Source organism: Protopterus annectens, chromosome 8.part0 (assembly GCF_019279795.1).
Source record: "Protopterus annectens isolate FY-2018-M chromosome 8.part0, PAN1.0, whole genome shotgun sequence".
NCBI classification, from domain to species: domain Eukaryota; kingdom Metazoa; phylum Chordata; order Ceratodontiformes; family Protopteridae; genus Protopterus; species Protopterus annectens.
This window is the reverse complement of record NC_056741.1, coordinates 1,651,687,106-1,651,710,177: the sequence shown is the minus strand read 5'-3', so window position 1 is coordinate 1,651,710,177 and position 23,072 is coordinate 1,651,687,106.

Sequence of the window (23,072 nt, the reverse complement as noted above, 5' to 3'; positions counted from 1 at the left end):
AAGAGCTAGCAGTATTGGCTAGATTTCTGTGTTACTAGCATGTTTTATTTTTTGTGTTATTTAAACCCCTCATTTGAGCTAGTTTGGGCTTGTTTGCACTTTGCACAGCACAGCTGCCCTACTTTTAACCCATTTCAAGTTATTCCAGCTACAATTTTCCCTTAGTAGCAGTTGTTTAATCACCTAGTAGTACTCATCTTAGACCTTCCACCCTTTACCCCCTTAGCTCTCGTTGGCCTCTCTCCATCAGATTCTGGCAAATATGAATGGACAATTTCTTATGGTTTCTCCTGCCAGTCTTGTTGATGTGGGCATCCTGACACAGAGTAGCGACTGCCTCATGTACACAGACAACCCTCTACTACCACCAACTAGGAACACAATTTGAGAGAAATGCAATTATATTAAGAAACTAGAGTATATGCTCCCTCTCTCACAATCCAGCATAAATGGCAATGAGAAGGCTGTCAACACAAACACCACACCTCAAATACCACCCACACCTACACAACACACAACTACATATGTGGAAGTCTTCAACAAAAATATACCCAAACAAAAGAGATCTCTGAGGCAAAAACACATGCAAACTCCACAGCCCATCACACCACACATAGTCCATGCACCTGTCTATCACAGCCACTAAGGCCTAACCATAAACCCATCATATTAGTCATAGGAGATTCCATTGTGAGATGCACAGATGTGCCCCTCACCAGACTGGATAAGGAGAAAGTCACAGTTAGTTGTTTGTCAGGTGCCAGAATTTCCCATATCTCACATGCATTCAAGTCTCTCAACAACAGTTACTGTTATGACTCTGTCATAGTCCATGTTGGTGTGAATGACTTGAGACATATCTCCCTGGACTGTATGAAGAGAGAGAGAGATAATCAAGCTCACTCAATGTGTGTCCCAGGCAGGTATGTCCCTAGCCTTATGCAACATTCTACTATCACCCAGAATGATGCCTCAACAGAAACAGAAAATGAATGACTTTAACAATTGGCTTAATTTCTGGTGTCACTCCAGGAGGATACAGTACCTGACAGCCTGGGAATGCATGATCAGCAGACCACAATCCTCAGCCAGAGATGGCCTTCATCTGACTCCCTTGGGTTTCAGGCTTCTGGCAAAGGCTTTTGCCTCCCCATAGTGCCTTATAGGTGCATAGGTTCATAGGTTAGTACTAGGCTAACTGCCCTTGTGAGCCATTGATAAACCTAGCCAATTATCCCTTGTGAGACTCAAACCCTGCACCTTGTGTTTGAAAGGCAAACACCTTAACCATTAGGCCACCCTCCCAACCCCTGGCAATGCCATGAGGTCAAAACTGCATACATGAAAAATTCATCAAAACACAAATTAAAGGTCATGCTGCTAAACACTAGGAGTCTAAACATGAAACTGCACTCATTGCAAGCATTCTTAACCCTGGAAGATGCAGACATTTGTGCACTCAAAGAAACCTGGTTCAAAGCTGCAGATAGCACCCCAGCCATACCAGGTTACTCATCCTATCATACATCCAGACCTCAAACCATGTGTAACAAAGCAAAAGGAGGTGGAGTTTCAATATATATCAAAGACATGCACACATCCAGGCTGGTCAAACATTATGATGCAAAGGAGACATTCCAGGTGTAGTTAACCATTGACAAGACCCCTATTAAAATCATAGCTATCTACATGCCCCCAACTTTGACTCAAGATGCCCACTCTACCTATCTGGACCTCTTTGAATCTATCAAGATTCAACCCTTTACCCTGATCCTGGGTGACTATCCAACCATAGACCAAAGAACTACTCATAACAAAACACAAATGTCCAAAGATTCCTTGATTTTGTCAGTGCAAATGCCTTGGACCAGCTGGTCAACACCCCCACAAAAAGTGATATCTTGGACTTGGTATTAACCAACATGAGTAACCACTGCAGTATCCCTACAGTGTCATCCTCCCTGGTAAGATCCAACCACAAAGCGGTCACTTTTGAAGTCACCATCTCCCCCAACCCCCCTACTCTCTAGGGTCAAACATAAAAACTTTTCCAAAGCTGATTAGAACCTCCTGAGAGAAGTTATAAACAACTTACCAGCCCCCACCTCTCTGTAGGAACTGGCACAAATGTCCAAACCTGCACCAAAGTGCTATACAAGCATTTATATAGCTGCATGGAATCAGGAATACCCAACAGGACAAAGTCATAATCCTCAAGGAAGAGTAAACCTGTCTGATGGACATCTGCAATAAATAAACTCTATAATAAATTGAAAATATTGCTGTCCAGGACCAAGAAAGAGCAGGTACCTAACTGGAACCAATCTCTCCTTAGCCTGAGCAAGCAAATAAGAGCACTAGTGAAATCCTCCAAAGCGAACTTTGAGTCCACACTGGCCACATCTACTAAAGACAGTCATAAGACCTTCTTGACATATGTCCATAATCTCAATGGAAGCACACAGATCTGCTCAGAACTGGTGGTCAAGAACACCAGATGTACAAATGCTATAGATATAGCCAACCTGCTGGCAGACAGGTTCAAAGTAAACTTCACCCCTCTGTCCCTCTATCAGTAAATCAGGACATCCCTAGCACCTGCCCCCTCTCATCATCTCTAGAGAGCAAGTCATCACTGCCCTCTCAAAGGCAAAAAATACAGACTCCAGTGGACCTGATAACATCCCAGGCTGCATCCTACATGAACTCAGGCAGGAGCTTGGAGCACCATTAGGCACCCTATTCAATCAAAGCCTCAGTACAGTCTTTGTCCCAGCCAAATGGAGGACAGCCACTGTCATCCCCTTGCACAAAGTGGAACATCCACTGATCCAGGAAATTATAGACCCATCAGCCTAACTAGCCTGATCTGCAAGGCTATGGAACAGATTATCGTGGACCTCATTAACAAGGACATTGGCAACTTCCAAACACTCAATCCCACACAGTTTGGTTTCAACAAGGGGAAGTCATGCCTGTTAAATTTGATCGACTTCTTTGAGAGAGTCAAAGCCATGGATGAGGGAAAGATGGTGAACACTGCCTACCTTGACCTGGCTATAACCTTCAATACTATTCTCCACTCAGGTATAATAGATAAACACCCTCAACTAAGCATCAATCCATATGTTACCAAATGGATAGCAAACTGGATCACTGATAGAACCCACCTAGTCAAACTAGGGGAAGCCACCTCAAGCAGTAGAACCATAACAAGCGGTGTACCCCAGGATCAGTCTTGGGGCCTCTATTGTTTAGGATATGCTTTTCTGAGGTACAGGTCAAAACCAGTGGGCTATGGCTGACAAGTTTGCAGATGTCTGCAAGATGGGCACTGTCATCAATTCCCCAAATGATGTGGATATCCTCCAAGAGGGTTTCACCCAAACAAATGACTGGTGCCAGAAACATGGCCCCAAACTGAATGCCAAAAATGCATCATCATCCCCTTTGGGGGAGAGTGACATCCCCCAATTTATCACATTAATAACAAGTCCCTAAGCTAGATGTGAGGGACTTGGGCACCCAGGTTGAGAGCAAACTGACTTTTGACCACGTTGTACTGAAGGCTTTCTACATGGCCCATCTTATTAGGAAGGGTATCTTATCCAGGGATAAGGCGTTCATAACATCCCTGTATTCTTCCCTTATAAGATGCATTATTGAGTACAACACCCCTTTTGGCATATACCTCACAAAGCACATGCAGCTGAAGAGACCATAGAGGTTCCTCACCAGGAGAGTCACGGGCCTCAAATATCTACCCTACACAGATAGGCTAAAAGCCCTGTCCCTCTACTTAGTCTCACACAGACTCCTCAGAGGTGATTTCTGTTTGACATACAAAGCAATGTCAGACCCTGCTTGATGGGAATGCTCATATCCGGAAGTCAAGCTTCACTCAAGTAACCCACATTCGCAACCTCAACCTGGTCTGTGACATCAACAGGACTTGTTGGTGGGACAGATTTGTGCCTCAGAAACTCCCCCCTTCTGTGGAATAGACTCCCTCTCCATGTCAAGCAGAGTACCTCATTAACTCTTTTTAAGCGTAGCCTGGATAACTGGATGGGGAACAGAAAATACACCCCTGTGATTCTACCTGTGTCCCTGCTGGACAAGGGCATCAGGTGCTGACTTGTCAGAACATGAGCTAAATTCTTGGCTAGGCTTGTAAGTGCCCCCGGGTGAATAGCCTAGTAACTTCCTATAATCCTATATCTCCAGTTTCCATTTATACAGAATCCAGTATATCTGTAAGGAACATGGTTGAAAAGGAGTGCTCCTGTAGCACTGAGAAATAATAACCTAGCTTGAAATGCATGCAATCTTTAATCCATAGGTTTGATTCCCACCTTGTACAACTAACATTTTATAGTGTGCATTTTCCAACAAATTATGTCCCAAGTCATTCTGTCTAACCTTCTAAAGACCAAGGCTTACAGGCCAAGCCATTAAGCATGTCATTGTTGACCACCGGAAAAAGTATGAATTAGCTGAGCATCACACATGGCAATTCTAACAGCCATGTTTCACACCTTAATCAAATAGTAGCCACTGAGGACGACACAAGCAAGAACGTCATGTCATGACTCTGAAGAAGCCAGCATTGTACTGGTGAAAGCACTAAGTCATTAAAGTTCTTTGATTCACTGTTTTTGCTTGTGTCGTCCTCAGTGGCTACTATTTGATTAATTATTGAATTCTGCCCTATTTTGTGTTTTTTTTGTTGTTTTGATGTTTCACACCTTCATTCCTGTCAGTTGAAATCCCTGCCTCATTGTCTGGCCATGGATCTCTCTGCTTTCCATCATGCAAATGCAGTTGGCACAGTTGTGCATCTTTCTGCACTAGCTTTTAAACTCGAGATTGGAATTTGGTGCAGTTCAGACAGAGTTGTTGCTTGACTTCTGCAGACATGGCTGGTGTGGGAGATGATGGTGCTAAATTTAGAGCACAGAGGTGAGGTATTGATGAGCCAGAATTTTTCTGGCACTCCTTGTGAAGTGCTACAGCCATAGGCTGCTTCAGGGAGACTATACTGAGTCTCAGTATAAAACTGAGGCTTAGAGCAGCATAGCGAAGACTGCCTGCAGTGCAACTGGCACCCCACACACTGTTGAGGATTGTCATCACTGCTACAGTGACCTGAAATGCTGCAAGAAGGACTTCCTTAGCTGATGGGAGGATGAGTTTAAAACTGCAGACATCCTTCGGTTATGTAAGTATGCTGACCCATCAGCATTACATAGAATGCACGACAGCCAAAACTGGTATTCATTATGCTTCCATGTATCTTCTCTTCTCTGTTGTACAGCTGCTGAAGACATAACAGTGAACAGGGAGGTGCACCCAGCATTAGTGAAATAAATAATTGTTTTTATTGGTTAATGGTACAACAGGGTAAGACCCTCCCATCATACTTGAATGTGGCAAAGGTGTATAGATTGGATAATCATAAATGTATATGCTGAAAAGTTATATAGTCATGCCACATGGCAGGGATCTAATTCTCTTTTTCATCTTACACCACCCCTTCTCTCTCCCCTTTTTTATTTTTGAATATTTTCTGTGGCTTAATAATGTTCTGTTGCCATACATTTCTGCTTACAAAAACTGACATTCAGCACAGAGAGGTACTGCTGATTGACCAACAATTCCTACACATGTTATAGCACTGACACCCAGAACTTCAGGGTCCCAAGATGTCAGAGCTGCCATCTCAAACTCTGCCCTACCTGCATCATCTGCATTAGGTAGGAAAGGTGCTTCATCAGATTGAAAAGATGCTGCCATGTCAAGCAGTGACACAGCAAACTGAGACAAGAGACAGTTATGACAGTTCTGAGGGTGAGGACTGGATTCTCACTGTTCTCAGGATTGATGTAGGTGCACCGCCAATGTACCCAGCCTATCCCCACTCATGGTGTCCCCCAACATTTTGTGCCCATCAACATCCTTGTCTGTCTTCCATGTCCTTCTTCCTCATCTATCCTACCTCCCTGACCCTCACATTCTTAAGCCCCTTTCCTAACATTTCTCTCTATTAGAAAGTGAAAATATGGGCACCTGTCCAACAAAACAAAATAATGACCCATACATAACTGTCGACTTCACCTATGTGTCTTCAAGAATGCCTTCATTTTTGTCCTCAGCATTTGCACCGAGTTGGGCAAATGCTGAGTGATGGTAAATGGCTGTTCATGTCCTATGCCAAATCTGGCTAATTGTGCCATCATCTGCAGTAGTCTGGTTATCTTCACACAAAGATGCTTAATCAGGTTTACCTTTATAAACCCAAATCACAGTGGTGCGATTGCTCATATGAGCGAATCGTAACCATGAAAGTCAGAACAGTAACAATTCCATATGTTTGAAAATCAGCAAATCAAAAAGCAGATTTGCTGATTTTCGAACAGAAATATCGAAAGAAAAAAAAAAGTGTAAAGCAGGGGGCAAGCCCCCCTGCACCCCCACACACCCCCTACTTTAATATTCTAACTCAGAGATCCCACTACAGTGGAGAAAGGGACCATTTTCCAACCCCCACTATAGTGCAATCTGTCCCACAATGTCGAATGTGCAATGAGCGAATTTCACTGTGCATTTTCTCATTGCACATTCGAACCTTTTTCCGTTCAGCTTTTGCAAACTTTGCAAACAGCCTTTCGGACAATTGCTGTTCACCTGTGTGCAATGCACACACATGAAGGCAATCCGCTTAAACATGCTGACTATCAGAATACAAAGTAAAGGCAGAATAAAGGCAATACTTGGCAATAGTTACTCTAACAATTGTTTTTGACTAATGGATGTAACAGAATGCAACTTCCTTACTGACGTAGTGACATAAATCACTTGTCTGAAGGTTGCTTTTTGGCCATAGCATTATGGGTTCGATTCCAGATCTATTTGACATTATTTCTTGCAGTGATGTTCTGCTTCTATGATACATTTTATGACATACATCTTAATTTTTATCCATTTACAAACTTTAATGATCAAATTTTGAATACTGTGCAGAAAAGCGTATGTAAACACATCCATGCCCATCAGGAAGAATTAGTAAGCCACCCTTATTCTACTTGTCTTCATCAGGTTTTGCCTGTCCTACAACTTCTTGATCCCCAGAGGCATGAGTTAATGATACAGAGAATGACATAACTAATGAGAACACACCATATAGAAGTGCATTAATGACCCATAACACCAATCTTTGACATGTCTCTGTCCATCTCTGTCTTCACCCCTTCTCTCTCACCCCTTTGTACTGTTGACTTTTCATTAGGCTGATGAATGGAAATGTTATCTTATGGCATTTTCATAATGTCATTTGCTGAAGAATAATACCTACATCTTCCATTCCCTCAGTAGCTTCTATAATGGTGCGATTTCGACGTGTGAACTAAGATTTTCTTTGTGTTGTGTTGAGATAATGATCAGGTCTATAAATTTAATTTTACATATTGGCAAGGGTTCTAATCCAGCATCTGGTGAAACCTCTTACTGCCTCTTTTTATAAGTCTCTTTCATGTGTATGTGTTGCCTATGTATGTATCTAACAACCTTCTGTTTCACCAGTTGTAGCCCTCAGCTTTTGCACAAGGTCTGGCAACAAACAAGTGTATTATGTGATGCTAAATGGCATTTTAAATGTTATTGCAAAATGTGCTAAGTTTTTGTATTAGACTGCATTGCCACAGTTAGCTTATCACAAATACCGATACGTCTGCTGTGCTGTAGTAAAATAGAGTTTGGGTAACAAACTGTTATCAGGCTGCTGGATGTCATGAAAAGTGTAAGGAAAGCTACAACTGATATGTGTAATACACTTTTATTGAACATGCTGTGAGTGTCTCTTACAATGTGTGATTGAAAGTTACTGCAGCATGAGATCCTTTGTGCTCAGCTAAGATAATCAACCTGTCTGTAAAGATTTATATCTACTCCCAGTGGTTTGAATCCTGACATATCTTATACAGTAATGTAAATTTTTTTCCATATCAGTATCACTTGTATCAGTGTGTGCTACATCTGTTATCAGCAAAACAAGTCGAAATTATGTTTCCAATTTCCTACACCTTCTTCAAGCAGAGGAATATGGATTTAATGGTTATTGTCACCCCTGCACCTTCTCTATCCTTATATCAATCACTTAATGGTCCAGAGGAGGACATATTTCTGAATGAGAAAACTTCTAATACAAACACACCAGAAAAATGTTCATTAATGTGGCATAACACAAACTGTAATATGTCCCTCCATCTCTGTGCCCCTCATGACCTCTTCTGGCTCATCACATTATACTGTAATATATTTAGTAGGCTGAGGTATGAGATGTTCATCTTATACCATCTGGTTACTGTCCTTAATGCGAGGAAGCAATGCCCACACTTCGCATGACATTCTGTCCAACACATAGAGTTAGGGTATGTTTTGAGTCATAATACTTATTTCAGAATACATAACATCCTTGTCATGTTTAACCCAATTAAGTTGTGATTTCCCATCATGGCTGATATATAGTCAATATAAAAGTTTATTTTAGTAGGCATTATTGACACAGTTTGGTCATAGTCATTCCTGTGTATTCTTACAGTTGTGATCAAAGTTACTTAGAATAATCACATTCTGCCAGACACCCTTTCTAAAATGATCTGCATACTGGACCTGAACCCTCCTTTGTCTCCACTTTTTCATTTAGTTCACTGAGCTTACATCTTGTGCCACTGACAAAGTTGGGTGACCGGTAGATGTTCTCTACTCGGTAATGTCCAGAGTGCTGACTGATGCCCATCGCTGCTCAGCTTGTTTGCACTACAGAAGGCTAACCCTATTAAAGTTTTCACGTTCTTTCCCTCAGTGGTGAACCCTGTTTGCTCATTACCTAACATCACACAAATGGGAAAGGGAAGAACAGCAAATCATTTTTGAATTAAGCCTTAATATGTCAAAGGCATGGTCCAACATACAAAGTGTAACAATCTCAAGGCACTGAGCAAGTATTGTGATGACAAATATTGACATCTTGACACAATAAACATTAACATGAAACAGATCTGTTCTACATTTAATCACAGTCAGACCATTTTCTCTCTGCTTATTTCTGCAAAGGTTGATAGGGAGCACCACTGAACACAGCTACTTCACATTCCAAGGTCAACACCTCAAAGTAGAATCACACATGCACTAGTACTTTGCCAATATCTGTGGAAAGGAGTTTCTCCACATTGTGCTGTAGGAAAAGATTTTGATCATAGATAAGCGTTGTACCTGCATATTATTACTTCATTACATGGAAATGCCTTACTGCACACGTGAACTGTGTGGTTGACCGAACATATCATTCTGTACAGGTATGTCTGTAGTGCAGCACTTACAATTACAAATGATAGACAACCACATAGAGTCTTGGCAGTGCTGATCATATGCAATTTGGCACCTACTGCATTGGAACATTAAGAATTGTTTTGTATTGATAGTACACATCACCCATGCATTTGTAGATACCATTACTAATGCCATCAGCATTCATTAAGGTTTCCATACCATCATCATAACATGATGATCCATGACTGCTTCATGGTCCATCCTGTGTTTCATAAGTGTGTGCCTCATCTATGCACCATTATGTAAAGCAGGTACATGTCAGTCTCAGTTCTCCAATACACATTAATAACAGCATAGGTGACCTAAGTCAGCAAAATTAATTTACTATTGATCGTAACATTGCACTTACTCCTTCATATCAACCAATATGGCTTTATACAAAAATGTCAACAGCACAATATCTAAGTGAAAAACTAACCATATGTACACTGCATTGTTAAAGTGTAGCTTCTTGGTGGTGCTTGTGTTAAGTATTGTGCCCTCCAGATTGTGTAACTCTATAGATAGGGTATTCTAATCTCACAGCAGGCAACTTATATGTGGGTTGTGTATAGAGTCATGTAAATATGACCTTATGTACTGTTGGCATCACTGAAATAGCAGTCTGGAGAAACTTTTATGCTGGAGGGTTAGTCCATAGCAATGTCAGACCCTTCTCCCAAAATCATCTTCTCTACAGCACAGCGCTGATTTCATCCTCTATAAAGTGCACTCCCATACTTTATAAATCAGACTTCTGCAATGGCACTTGTGTTAAGTACTGTGTCTTCTAAACTGTGTAACTATATAGGTAGAGAGTTCTAATCTCACAGCAGGCAACTTATATGTCTGTGTGTGAGTTATGTATAGAGTTGTGTAAATGTGACCTTACATACTGTTGGAATCACTGAAATAGCTGTCTGGAGAAACGTGTGCATGGCATGGTGAGTCCACATCAGTGTCAGACCCTTTTCCCAACATCATCTTCTGTGCAGCACACCTCTGATGTCAACATCTAAAAAGAGCAGCCTCACACTGTAGAGGTCAGATATCTGCAGTGACACTTGCATTAAGCACTATGTCCTCTAGATTGTGTAATTAGATGGATAGGATTTTTAATCTCAAAACAACTTTTGTGTGTGTGTTATGGTTGGGAAACATTTACATGCTCAGATGAATCTCACATCCCCTTTTCACTGTGTTTACAAATGCATACTTTCTGAAACACACTGATGAGGTCATCCTTTCAAAAATGCAAACTCATACCATTTAAGTCAGACCTCTCCTGGGCATGTGCATATAATACACTTGCATTTAGATTGTGTCAGTAGGTAGGGAGTTCAAATACAGCAGTGAGACCCACCTGATTGTGTCTGTGAAACTAAGTGGATGCAGGAGTGTCCCACACCTCTTAGTATTGACATTTAGAATCCCACATGGCTGTGGAAGTCATTTTCGTACACACCTCCTTTCCAAGACACAGCTGATGTTATCCCTTCAAAGAAGCAATGGGGCTCACATGCAGTTAGTCTTTTTCTGTGGTGTGTGCCTATAATACACCTGCATGAAGATGGTGTGAGTACATAGGGATTTCAAATACAGGACTGACTGCCTTCTCTGAGTGTGTGTGTTTCTTCGACTTATTGTGCAGAACAGTCTACAAATACATATATGATGTATATCTATACAGTGTGCTTTTGTTGTGCAACCATTTTTTAGTGGAAACATCAATGTAATACATGATGGTGATGTCATCCATTGAAATGAGCATTATCACAGGTGTAACATAAATCTTGAATGGCACGTGTTTCAGTAAATCTTCAGTAGCTTGTGGTGTTAGGTATATAGCTCAAATCCCAATGTTGTTGCTTATATTCAGTGTACATGTTAACAGTTTTGTCACCCCGTGTGCTATGTTCATGTGTAGATGTTGTTTCCTCTTACAAGAGTTTATTCTAAATTTCATTTTGAAACACTGTATTGAAAAGTGATACTGTCATTTGATTAGATTGCCCTTCCATACCAGTTATAGTAAGATGCCTCCTCAGGACTGAGGATATGAAATGATGTAATGTATGTTGTTGCCTAAGTAAGGAATGCGTTTCAATATGGGATTATATCCACATTGCAAATAATTGCTTTTCTACCATCACAGTGAAAACAGCAGGAGGCTACAGGTGTGTTTGAGTATACTTAGCATCAAGCAATATTGTCTAACATACCACAAGATTATTTCTAAGCAATTACAGGGACACATATTCCTTAATTCATGCACATAATGTAATGGTTTCACATAAGCAGACATATGACATTTGTCAATGCACTTATACCATGGCATATTCCGTGATCCTACTATTGTGTTGATTTTCTCAATGCTTACTCAAGTGTTCCAAGCCAACACAGAGTGACTGCAAGCACTTGTATCCGTAACTGTTCTGAGGAATAACACCCCCCTATTCTAATGTGTAAGTATAGAGTGGCAGAGGCCTCCCCCCTCCATTGTATCATATTAAATCAGATTTATTTTAGTTGCCAATATTTTTTATGACTTTACATAGGTGGAGTTCAACAGCTGTGACAATATTTCCACTGTGGCACATGTGATTCATAATCCTATTGTTAGTTGGAGGAGTTGTACATCTTGATGTTCAATTCTAGCACAGGGGAACATGTGTGAATGTACTGACATCACTAAAAAATCATTATGCCACATCAGTATTATCCCTTGGCATGCTGCACAAACACATATGAATGTATATGCTACTGTGGCACAAGCATTGAGTACTCCAGTGTACAAGAGTGTGCTCCAACTCTCAGGTGGTATGTGTACAAAAAAACAGAGGAACTTTCCTTGACCAAGGACCATTGATACAGGACTGATCACAATTGTGTGCATATCAGCATAGTCAATTAATTGCCATCAGTCTGTCATGCTGATATGATATTCATTGTCAGGGATCGTTTCTTAATTCACACATTAATTTCAGTTGTTCATCACAATACCCATTGCTACCTCCTGTGGCAGATGCCAACAATACAGCTCTTTGGAATACATCACATCATAGCATGGCATTTGCATCTGTTTTTATCTGTCAGTGCAATAACTGTGTCAGGCAGAAGTGCCTTAAACAAGGGTATTACATATGTGACGTCCACATTTGTAACACCACACACACCTACGTATGAGATGCATAACCATAGCAACATTAAAGTGCATAGCTCCATTCAAGGGTAATCTTCCTCAATACATGTGTTATGCCTATTTCTGTGGCAAACTCAGTTAATACACAGGTCAGGGGTAACATTGATAGGATGGGTTAGATTCTTGCAAAAGGAGATTGTGGCTTCTGAGCCATTCTAATTTTCTAACATGTTATATTGATGACATACATGCTATGCAAATATTCCCTAATGTATGTACTGTCCTTGCTGTCATCTCAACTGAGCATGTTAATGACATTCATATTTCATGTAATCCCCTCTGTTACAATGTTACTTTGTGTTGCTGTCACATCCCAAAATACCTTGCCTGTTTTTATTTACCTGTATTTGCTCAGGAGGTGTGACCATTTATTCATATGTTCATAGGTAGGTACTAGGCTATCTGCCCGAAGGCTTTTATAAGCCTAGCCAGAATGTGTTGGCTTTTGCCACCCCCTTAGATTATTTCCCTGTGCCTCTGTCCAGAAGAGCCACTGAAGTGATCCCTGGAGTAAACTTTCTGTTTCCCTTCCACTCATCAAGGTTTCTCTTGAAGAGTGTTAGTGAGGAGCTCTGCCTAATGTAGATTGGAATCTTGTTCCAAAGCATGGGAAGTCTCTGGGACAAAAATCTATCCCTCCAGCATGTCCTGTTTATTGTTGTGGTGAGGTTTAGATCCCTAAAGCACGTGGCTTGAGGAGATAAGGTTTTCTTTAGGTGGGGCATGTCCATCAATTCTGGGTTGGACATGGCCTTGTATGTCAGGCAGAGATCACCTTTGAGTAGGCGGTATGCAACCAAGTTCAGCTGGAGTTTCTTTAGTCGAGCTGCATAGGGCATTTGTTTGAGGCCAGTGATCCTCTTGCTGATGTACTTCTGTGGTCTTTCCAGCTGTTGCAGGTGTCTTGTAAGGTACACCCCAAATGGGGCGTTGTACTCTAAGATGGGTCTGATGAGTAATGAGTAGAGGGGCACAATTATCTCTTTTTATCTGGATGCAAACTCTTTTGTGATTAGGAAGGCCATGTAGAAGGAATTTCTAACCACTCTGGGAATATGATTTTCAAAGGAGAGATTACTATCTACTTGGGTCCCCAGATCCATTATTATGTCTTCTGTATTTAGGGGACTACCAACTATGTGGTAGGTTGTGGGTACTTTGTTTTTTCCAAAGGGGATGACTATGCACTTTTTGGCATTTAGCTTGAAGCCATGACTTTGACACCAGATATTCGTCTCAGTGAGACCCTTTTGGAGGATGTCTGTGTCAGCTGGAGAGTCAATTATAGCCCCTAGTTTGCAGTTGTCTGTGAACTTGGTCAGCCATAGTCCTCCTGTGCTTGCCTGTACCTCGGAGAAGTATATGCCGAACAGGAGGGATCCTAGGACTGAGCCCTTGGCAATGCCACTTGTAACCAGTTTAGAGTTGGACCTAGCTCCTGCAACTCTCACCATGTGCGTTCTGTCCATGAGCCAGTTGGCAACCCATTGTGACATAAGGGTTTATGTTCAGGCTGGTATGTTTGTCTATAATACCAGAATGGGGAATGGTGTCAAAGGCATTTGCAAGGTCTAGGTAGGCTGTGTGTACCCCCTTTCCCTAGTCTATAACCTTGGTAACTATCTCAAAGACGTCTACCAGGCTTAGGAGGCATGATCTGCCCTTAACAAAGCCGAACTGGGTAGGGTCCAGTGTTTGGAGGTTCCCAATGCCTCTGTTAATGAGTTCCATGATGATGTGCTCCATAGCCTTGCAGACCAAGCTAGTCAGGCTTATAGGGTGATAGTTTCTGGGGTCTGTTCTGGCTCCACCTTTGTGGAGTGAAATAACCATTTCTGTGTTCCACTATATGGGTATGTAGTCTGTAGAGAGGCTGAGTTTGAGCAGGTTGTTTAAGTGAGGGGTTAGTTCATCTTTGAGCTCATGTAGGATGCAGCCTGGGACATCGTCCGGTCCCATTGTTGCTGTGTTTTTGGCTATGGATAGGGCTGTTTTAACCTGAGTGTATGTGATTTCAGGGGCTCTACATTCTTCTGGTATAGTCATGGGCCCTTTTGGGGGTGAGAGGGGGTGAAGTTTGCACTGAGCCTGTGTAGACGATGTTGGGGATATCGGTCGGTTCAGTGTATTTTGTGCCATTGTGCACTAACTCCTATCAGATCTGAGCATTGCCACTTAGAATCTTGACATAGCTAAAGAATGTCTTGTGGTTATCTTTGGAGTCCTTGGTAATTTTTCTTTCGAAGCGTGCCTTGGATGATTTTATTAGGGATCGTAGTTTCTTGCTGATACTGATCAGGGATGTCTTCCCTTCTTGGGATTTTACTCTTTTCTCTACTAGTTTCCTCCTTCTATTGTATAGCTTGTTTATGGCAGGGGTCCACCAGACTGGTTTCCTTTTCTTGGAGGAGTGAGTCTTGGTTTTGCTTGTGATAGCATGATCTGTGCAATCTTGTAGGTGCCTGTAGAATGCATGAGTAAAGTATTTTGCAGTTTGGACAGGGTTATCCTTTAGCATGGGGGCTTTGAAACTTTCCACCTCGGTCTTAAGTAATGTGAAGTTTGCTTTTGAAAAGTTTTTCACACCTCTTGCTTTTTCTTCTCTTCCCATAATCCAGTAATGTTGATTCTGTACATGCCAGGCATTTTGTTCCATGTTTGAGTAATATTCAAGCTCTTGTAACTCGAGATGTGCTGTAGGCCACACAGGCCCCACAGACAGCAGCTCATCAAACCTGTTACACAGCAGGCCTGAGGAGTGAATTTCCAGAATAGTTTCTCTACTATAAATTAGTTTAATGTTAGCAGTCTTCCCTGATTTACTTTTTTTCTCTTAATTTAGACATAGAATAGAACAAACATTGTACATTTCCTTGCTGAGCCGAAGTAGCTGCTGCTATACAGAGCTCCGCCATTATTTTTTTTTTGTATCTGTAGGAATAGAAATATGTTTTAAATTCTAGATTTAAGGGCTATTGGTACACCTTCCAATACTTTTTGGATAATGTCTTCATTTTATGGATAGAAATGGGCTAGTTAGAGATGAATTTATACTGTGCATTAATAATATTACCCCTTTTCTTAAATTTACATATGCTCACTCTAATGAAGAAATTGACTATTTGGACATAATTTTTAAAGACAATGTTAATTCTGTTTTGGATCAAAAATATTTAGAAAACTTACATTTCCCAACAGCGGTTTAGACTTCAATAGTTGCCATCCAGGATACACTGAGAGGAATATTTTCAAAGACAACTCATCAGGACAGCCAGAATGAATTCTAATTTTTTGAATTTTAAATCTGAAGTAATTTAATACCCGTATTTCAAGAAAGGGGTATCCACTGGATTTATTGTACAAAATTAGTGGTGAGAAACTACAAGGGTGGGATACCAAATACAAACATCTGCTTGGTACAGATGAGGATACAAATCTATCCACTTTACAGGTTAACTCTGCTAATTTTACAGCTTTTTCCAACTTTATGGTGGCACCTTTTGGCTCCTATACAAAAGAAATGAAGAACCAGGCATTGTGGGGCATGCAAGTAATGTTATGTTTTAGAACAGCGAAATGTGTCTCTTGGATCCCCACCAATATTGATAGAGTTGGGTGAGGGCAACTGTGCTGCTACTGGACTAATATGCACAGGTTGCAATAATTTTTATATTGGAAAGAATGAAAGGCAGTTTCATAAGTGTAATTACGTGCACACCCATGTGACAGCCAGGGGTAACATTAACAATGCCTTTTTTAAGCGCACACTGACTTGACCCTCTTTTACAAAGTTTTTGTTTGGAATACTAGAAATTCTTCCAAAGAGTGTGAGGAGAGGTTCTTGGGAAACAAAAATAGAAAAAAAAGAGAGTTTATCTGGCAGCTCAGGTTAAATGCAGCATTTGCACCAGGTTTAAATGACCACATTCAAAGTGCACCAATTTGAAAAATCAAAGCAGCTGATTTATGATATAACACACAGATGCACACAAAAAAATAAGAATTTTATAGTGGTCTCATTGTGTGTTACAATTTGTGAACTATGAGTATGACTATTTTCAACACTATTTCTTAAACTCTGGGATTCAATAATGCCTATACCAAATGCATACTATGTGTACACCGTTCTGAGTGATCAGACAACACAGACATAACTCACACCCTCTTCCTCCTAATTTTAGTTTTCCTTCTGATATTCTTGCAGTTTTAAGTATTGCTAGGGATTCATACAGATTATCACAAAGTGTAGACTTCAGGTACACAGTGTAATCTTTCTGAATGACTAGAAAGCACAAAAAATGTGATAAGATGTTCTTGAATACATATCATGTGCACTTAGTGAAGGCTTTATTGAATCTGGCCCAAAAAGTCTTTAAACTAACATCAAGAAGGAGGTATTTCAGAATGATTTTGATTTTATAATTCAATTATTGTATTAAAAAGGGTATTTGATTTTGTACATATATTTTTTTTTTTATGTGAGAGAATGTTTATTTTTTCAGGGTTTGCTTTTTATTTATTTATTTTTTACAGTCTATGGATATTTAAGTGAGTTACCTGATTAGTGTTTTTATGGACTGTCTCCTTAAATTTTATATCTCGGATCAATTAAGTGTCACATGATTATTTTAAATAAATTATAAAAAAGCCTTCTCATTGCTTTGTACAATGGTTCTGATGAAGTCCCATGTCAATGAGGGATAAAAGTGCTAAACCGTTCAAAGCTGTTTTATTTTTTGACTAAGTGTTCATAAAGTTTTTTTAAAGTTTCCACTCAGAAAGGTTGTTTTTTTATCATTATTGACATTGTTGGTGCACTCTTCCATTGGATTTACCTAATGTACACTATGTGAGCCTTTTATTGTTCTTAGTACTATGTCCTGGTATGTCAGACAGGTGTTAGCCATGTATGGTAGAGTTGCCTGTACAGTGTTGCCTCTCTCAACCATGCAAATTGCACCTGACGGGAGTTGTAATGCCATGTCTACATCCCAAGTTCGAAGTGGGGGTGCTAGCAGAACATGAGTGATGTCTGCTGGATGACTTCCTTTCACAACTACATCCAGGACCATGACCCAGTGGCCTACCATGTCTGGATGTTGACACTTCAATCACTGATGGAGCAGTGGTAGTAGTGCCACTATGGGAGTAGGATCTGGAACGGCCACATCAGCTAACATTGGAGGATGTTGCATCTCTATGGACACATGGATGCTGAACCTGTCTAGCAGAAATTCCATCATAGACACTGCCTAATCTAGTGTGTCACTCATCCTATCCAAGGAGTCAGACACACAGTTAAGGCAGGCACACATGTCAGAATGTGCCACATTTAGGACTTGTACTATCTATTCCGAGGACCTCGTGGAACCTGTCTGTGCCTCCATGATGGCCTTGTACACATTCCTGGTGGCATGTAATGACACACTAACTTCAAGATGGGGGTGGACAGTAGGCCTCCTCCAAGCATATCTACCAAGCCTCCTGTTTGGTACTATATGCTCATGATGGTAACAGGCATACTAAACCTTGTTCTCTGCATCAGTGAATGGTGGTTTGCCTGGAAGAGATGGTCTCGGTGCCATAATCCTATATAACACAAAACAGAAAAAAAACACAACATATTTGTTGCACATAGAGAAATTATTCTCCTAAAATAAAATCAGTGCATCCATCCAGAAAACAAAACAATTGAACACACACTGCTAATGGACTACACATAAGCTAAGGGAGTGCCCCCCCAAAAAATAAATTGTAATACCACCAACTTATTATTGCCCATAAAACCCCTTATCACCCAGACAACAAATCAATTCTTATGAGTCTAATCACCCCATATAAAAATCTTACAAACCTATGCTCAGCAAATAAATTATTGGTATCTAGACAAAAACCCAACAATAAAGCAGGGGATTCTGTTTTCTGTAACACTGTGGGAAAAAGCTGGAACCTACTTCATGGTGAACTCACATCCCTTTCTTCAACTGCACTATTTAAAAAGAAACACAAAATATACTTTACAACCCATTGGCTATGTCCTTGTACTAACCCAGACTAAGATTTCTCTTCCTCTTATCCTAGGTTATAGCACTAAACATTACTCACTTCACAGCCACTTTAAGACCACTACCTTCTAGGTTATACTAATTGTACCCAGGAAAGACTGTATGAACAGTATCCAGGAAAGACTGCATGAACGCGTTACTGCCTTATAGAGCAGTTACTGCCCTTAACTAAGTCTCCTTACCTTGTAAATAACTATCTATTCTCTTATGCTATATTTACAACTTTGATTTGGGAATTTCTGTCTTTCTTCAGAATACTCTTTTCTTCTATTATTGTTTGGTCTATGTTGGTCGAGGCATTTCTTCAATGCTAGTGACAGTAGCAGGGCTGCATGGACATTGTCTGGCAGGAGCTTATCCGTAAAGAGAGCAAGGGCTAGCAGTATTGGCTAGATTTCTGTGTTACTAGCATGTTTCATTTTTTGTGTTATTTAAAACCCTCATTTGAGCTAGTTTGGGCTTGTTTGCACTTTGCACTGCACAGCTGCCCTGCTTTTAATCCATTTCAAGTCATTCCAGCTAAAATTTTCCCTTAGTAGCAGTTGTTTAATCACCTAGTAGTACTCATCTTAGACCTTCCACCATTTACCCCCTTAGCTCTCTCTGGCCTCTCTCCATCAGATTCTGACAAATATGAATAGACAATTTCCTATGGTTTCTCCTGCCAGTCTTGTTGATGTGGTCATCCTGACACAGTGTAGCGACTGCCTCATGTACACAGACAACCCTCTACTACCACCAACTAGGAACACAATTTGAGAGAAATGCAATTATATTAAGAAACTAGAGTCTATGCTCCCTGTCTCACAATCCAGCATATCTGGCACTGAGAAGGCTGTCAACACAAACACCACACCTCAAATACCACCCACACCTACACAACACACTACTACATATGTGGAAGTCTTCAACAAAAACATACCCAAACAAAAGAGATCTCTGAGGCAAAAGCACATGCAAACTCCACAGCCCATCACACCACACATAGTCCATGCACCTGTCTCTCACAGCCACTAAGGCCTAACCATAAACCCAACATATTAATCATAGGAGATTCCAATGTGAGATGCACAGATTTGCCCCTCAACAGGCTGGATAAGGAGAAAGTCACAGTTAGTTGTTTGTCAGGTGCCAGAATTTCCCATATCTCACATGCACTCAAGTCTCTCAACAACAGCTACTGTTATGACTCTGTCATAATCCATGTTGGTGTGAATGAATTGAGACATATCTCCCTGGACTGTATGAAGAGAGAGAGAGATAATCAAGCTCACTCAATGTGTGTCCCTGGCAGGTATGTCCCTAGCCTTATGCAACATTCTATCATCACCCAGAATGATGCCTCAACAGAAACAGAAAATGAATGACTTTAACAATTGGCTTAATTTCTGGTGTCACTCCAGGAGGACCTGACAGCCTAGGAATGCATGATCAGCAGACCACAATCCTCAGCCAGAGATGACATTCATCTGTCTCCCTTGGGTTTCAAGGCTTCTGGCAAAGGCTTTTGCCTCCCCATAGTGCCTTATAGGTTCATAGGTTAGTACCAGGTTAACTGCCATTACAAGCCATTGATAAGCCTAGCCATATATCCCTTGTGAGACTCAAACCCTGCACCTTGTGTTTGAAAGGCAAACACCTTAACCATTAGGCCACCCTCCCAACCCCTGGCAATGCCATGAGGTCAAAACTGCAAACATGAAAAATTAATCAAAACACAAATTAAAGGTCATGCTGCTAAACACTAGGAGTCTAAACATGAAACTGCACTCATTGCAAGCATTCTTAAACCTGGAAGATGCTGACATTTGTGCAGTCAATGAAACCTGGTTCAAAGCTGCAGACAGCACCCCAGCCATACCAGGTTACCCATCCTATCATACATCCAGACCTCAAACCATGGGTAACAAAGCAAAAGGAGGTGGAGTTTCAATATATATCAAAGACATGCACACCTCCAGGCTGGTCCAACATTATGATGCAAAGGAGACATTCCAGGTGTAGTTAACCATTGACAAGACCCCTATTAAAATCATAGCTAACTACATGCCCCCAACTTTGACTTAAGATGCCCACTCCACTTATCTGGACCGCTTTGAATCTATCTAGATTCAACCCTTTACCCTGATCCTGGGTGACTATCCAACCATAGACCGAAGAACTACCCATGCCAAAACACAAATGTCCAAAGATTCCTTGATTTTGTCAGTGCAAATGCCTTGAACCAGCTGGTCAACACCCCCACAAAAAGTGATATCTTGGACATGGTATTAACCAACATGAGTTACCACTGCAGTGTCCCTACAGTGTCATCCTCCCTGGTAAGATCCAACCACAAAGCGGTCACTTTTGAAATTACCATCTCCCCCAACCCCCCCCCCCACCCTCTAGGGTCAAACATAAAAACTTCCAAAGCTGATTAGAACCTCCTGAGAGAAGTTATAAACAACTTCCCAGCCCCCACCTCTCTGTAGGAACTGGCACAAATGTCCATACCTACACCAAACTACTATACAAGCATTTATATAGCTGCATGGAATCAGGAATACCCAACAGGACAAAGTCATAATCCTCAAGGAAGAGTAAACCTGTCTGGTGGACATCTGCAATAAATAAACTCTATAATAAATTGAAAAAATTTCTGTCCAGGACCAAGAAAGAGCAGGTGCCTAACTGGAACCAATCTCTCCTTAGGCTGAGCAAGCAAATAAGAGCACTAGTGAAATCATCCAAAGTGAACTTTGAGTCCAAACTGGCCACATCTACTAAAGACAGTCATAAGACCCTCTTCACATATGTCCATAATCTTAAAAGGAAACACACAGATCTGCTCAGAACTGGAGGTAAAGAACACCACATGCACAAATGCTGTAGATATAGCCAACCTACAGGCGGACAGGTTCCAAGAAAACTTCACCCCTCTGTCCCTCTATCAGTAAAGCAGGACATCCCTAACACCTGCCCCCTCTCCTCATCTCTAGAGAGAAAGTCATCACTGCCCTCTCAAAGGCAAAAACTACAGCCTCCAGGGTACCTGATAACATCCCAGGCTGCATCCTACATGAACTCAGGCAGGAGCTTGGAGCACCATTAGGCACCCTATTCAATCAAAGCCTGAGTACAGTCTTTGTCCCAGCCAAGTGGAGGACAGCCACTGTCATCCCCTTGCACAAAGTGGAGCATCCACCGATCCAGGAAATTATAGCCCCATCAATCTAACTAGCCTGATCTGCAAGGCTATGGAACAGATTACCATGGACCTCATTAACAAAGACATTGGCAACTTCCAAACACTCAATCCCACACAGTTTGGTTTCAGCAAAGGGAGGTCATGCCTGTTAATTTGATCGACTTCTTTGAGAGAGTCAAAGCCATGGATGAGGGAAAGATGGTGAACACTGCCTACCTTGACCTGGCTAAAACCTTCGATACTATTCTCCACTCAGGTATAATAGATAAACTCCCTCAACTAGGCATCAATCCGTATGTTACCAGATGGGTAGCAAACTGGATCACTGATAGAACCCACCTAGTCATACTGGGGGAAGCCACCTCAAGCAGTAGAACCATAACAAGCGGTGTACCCCAGGATCAGTCTTGGGGCTTCTATTGTTTAGGATATACATTTCTGAGGTACAGGTCAAAACCAGTGGGCTATGGCTGACAAGTTTGCAGATGTCTGCAAGCTGGGCACTGTCATCAATTCCCCAAATGATGTGGACATCCTCCAAGAGGGTTTCACCCAAACAAATGACTGGTGCCAGAAACATGACCCCAAACTGAATGCCAAAAATGCATCATCATCCCCTTTGGGGGAGAGTGACATCCCCCAATTTATCACATTAATAACAAGTCCCTAAGCTAAATGTGAGGGACTTGGGCACCCAGGTTGAGAGCAAACTGACTTTTGACCACGTTGTACTGAAGGCTTTCTACATGGCCCACCTTATTAGGAAGGGTATCTTATCCAGGGATAAGGAGTTCATAACATCCCTGTATTCCTCCCTTATAAGATGCATTATTGAGTACAACACCCTTTTTGGCATATACCTCACAAAGCACATGCAGCTGAAGAGACCATAGAGGTTCCTCACCAGGAGAGTCCCGGGCCTCAAACATCTACCCTACACAGACAGGCTAAAAGCCCTGTCCCTCTACTTAGTCTCACACAGACTCCTCAGAGGTGACCTCTGTTTGGCATACAAAGCAATCTCAGACCCTGTTTGATGGGAATGCTCATATCCGGAAGTCAAGCTTCACTCAAGTAACCCACATTCGCAACCTCAACCTGGTCTGTGACATCAACAGGACTTGTTGGTGGGACAGATTTGTGCCTCAGAAACTCCCCCCTTCTGTGGAATAGACTCCCTCTCCATGTCAAGCAGAGTACCTCATTAACTCTTTTTAAGCGTAGCCTGGATAACTGGATGGGGAAC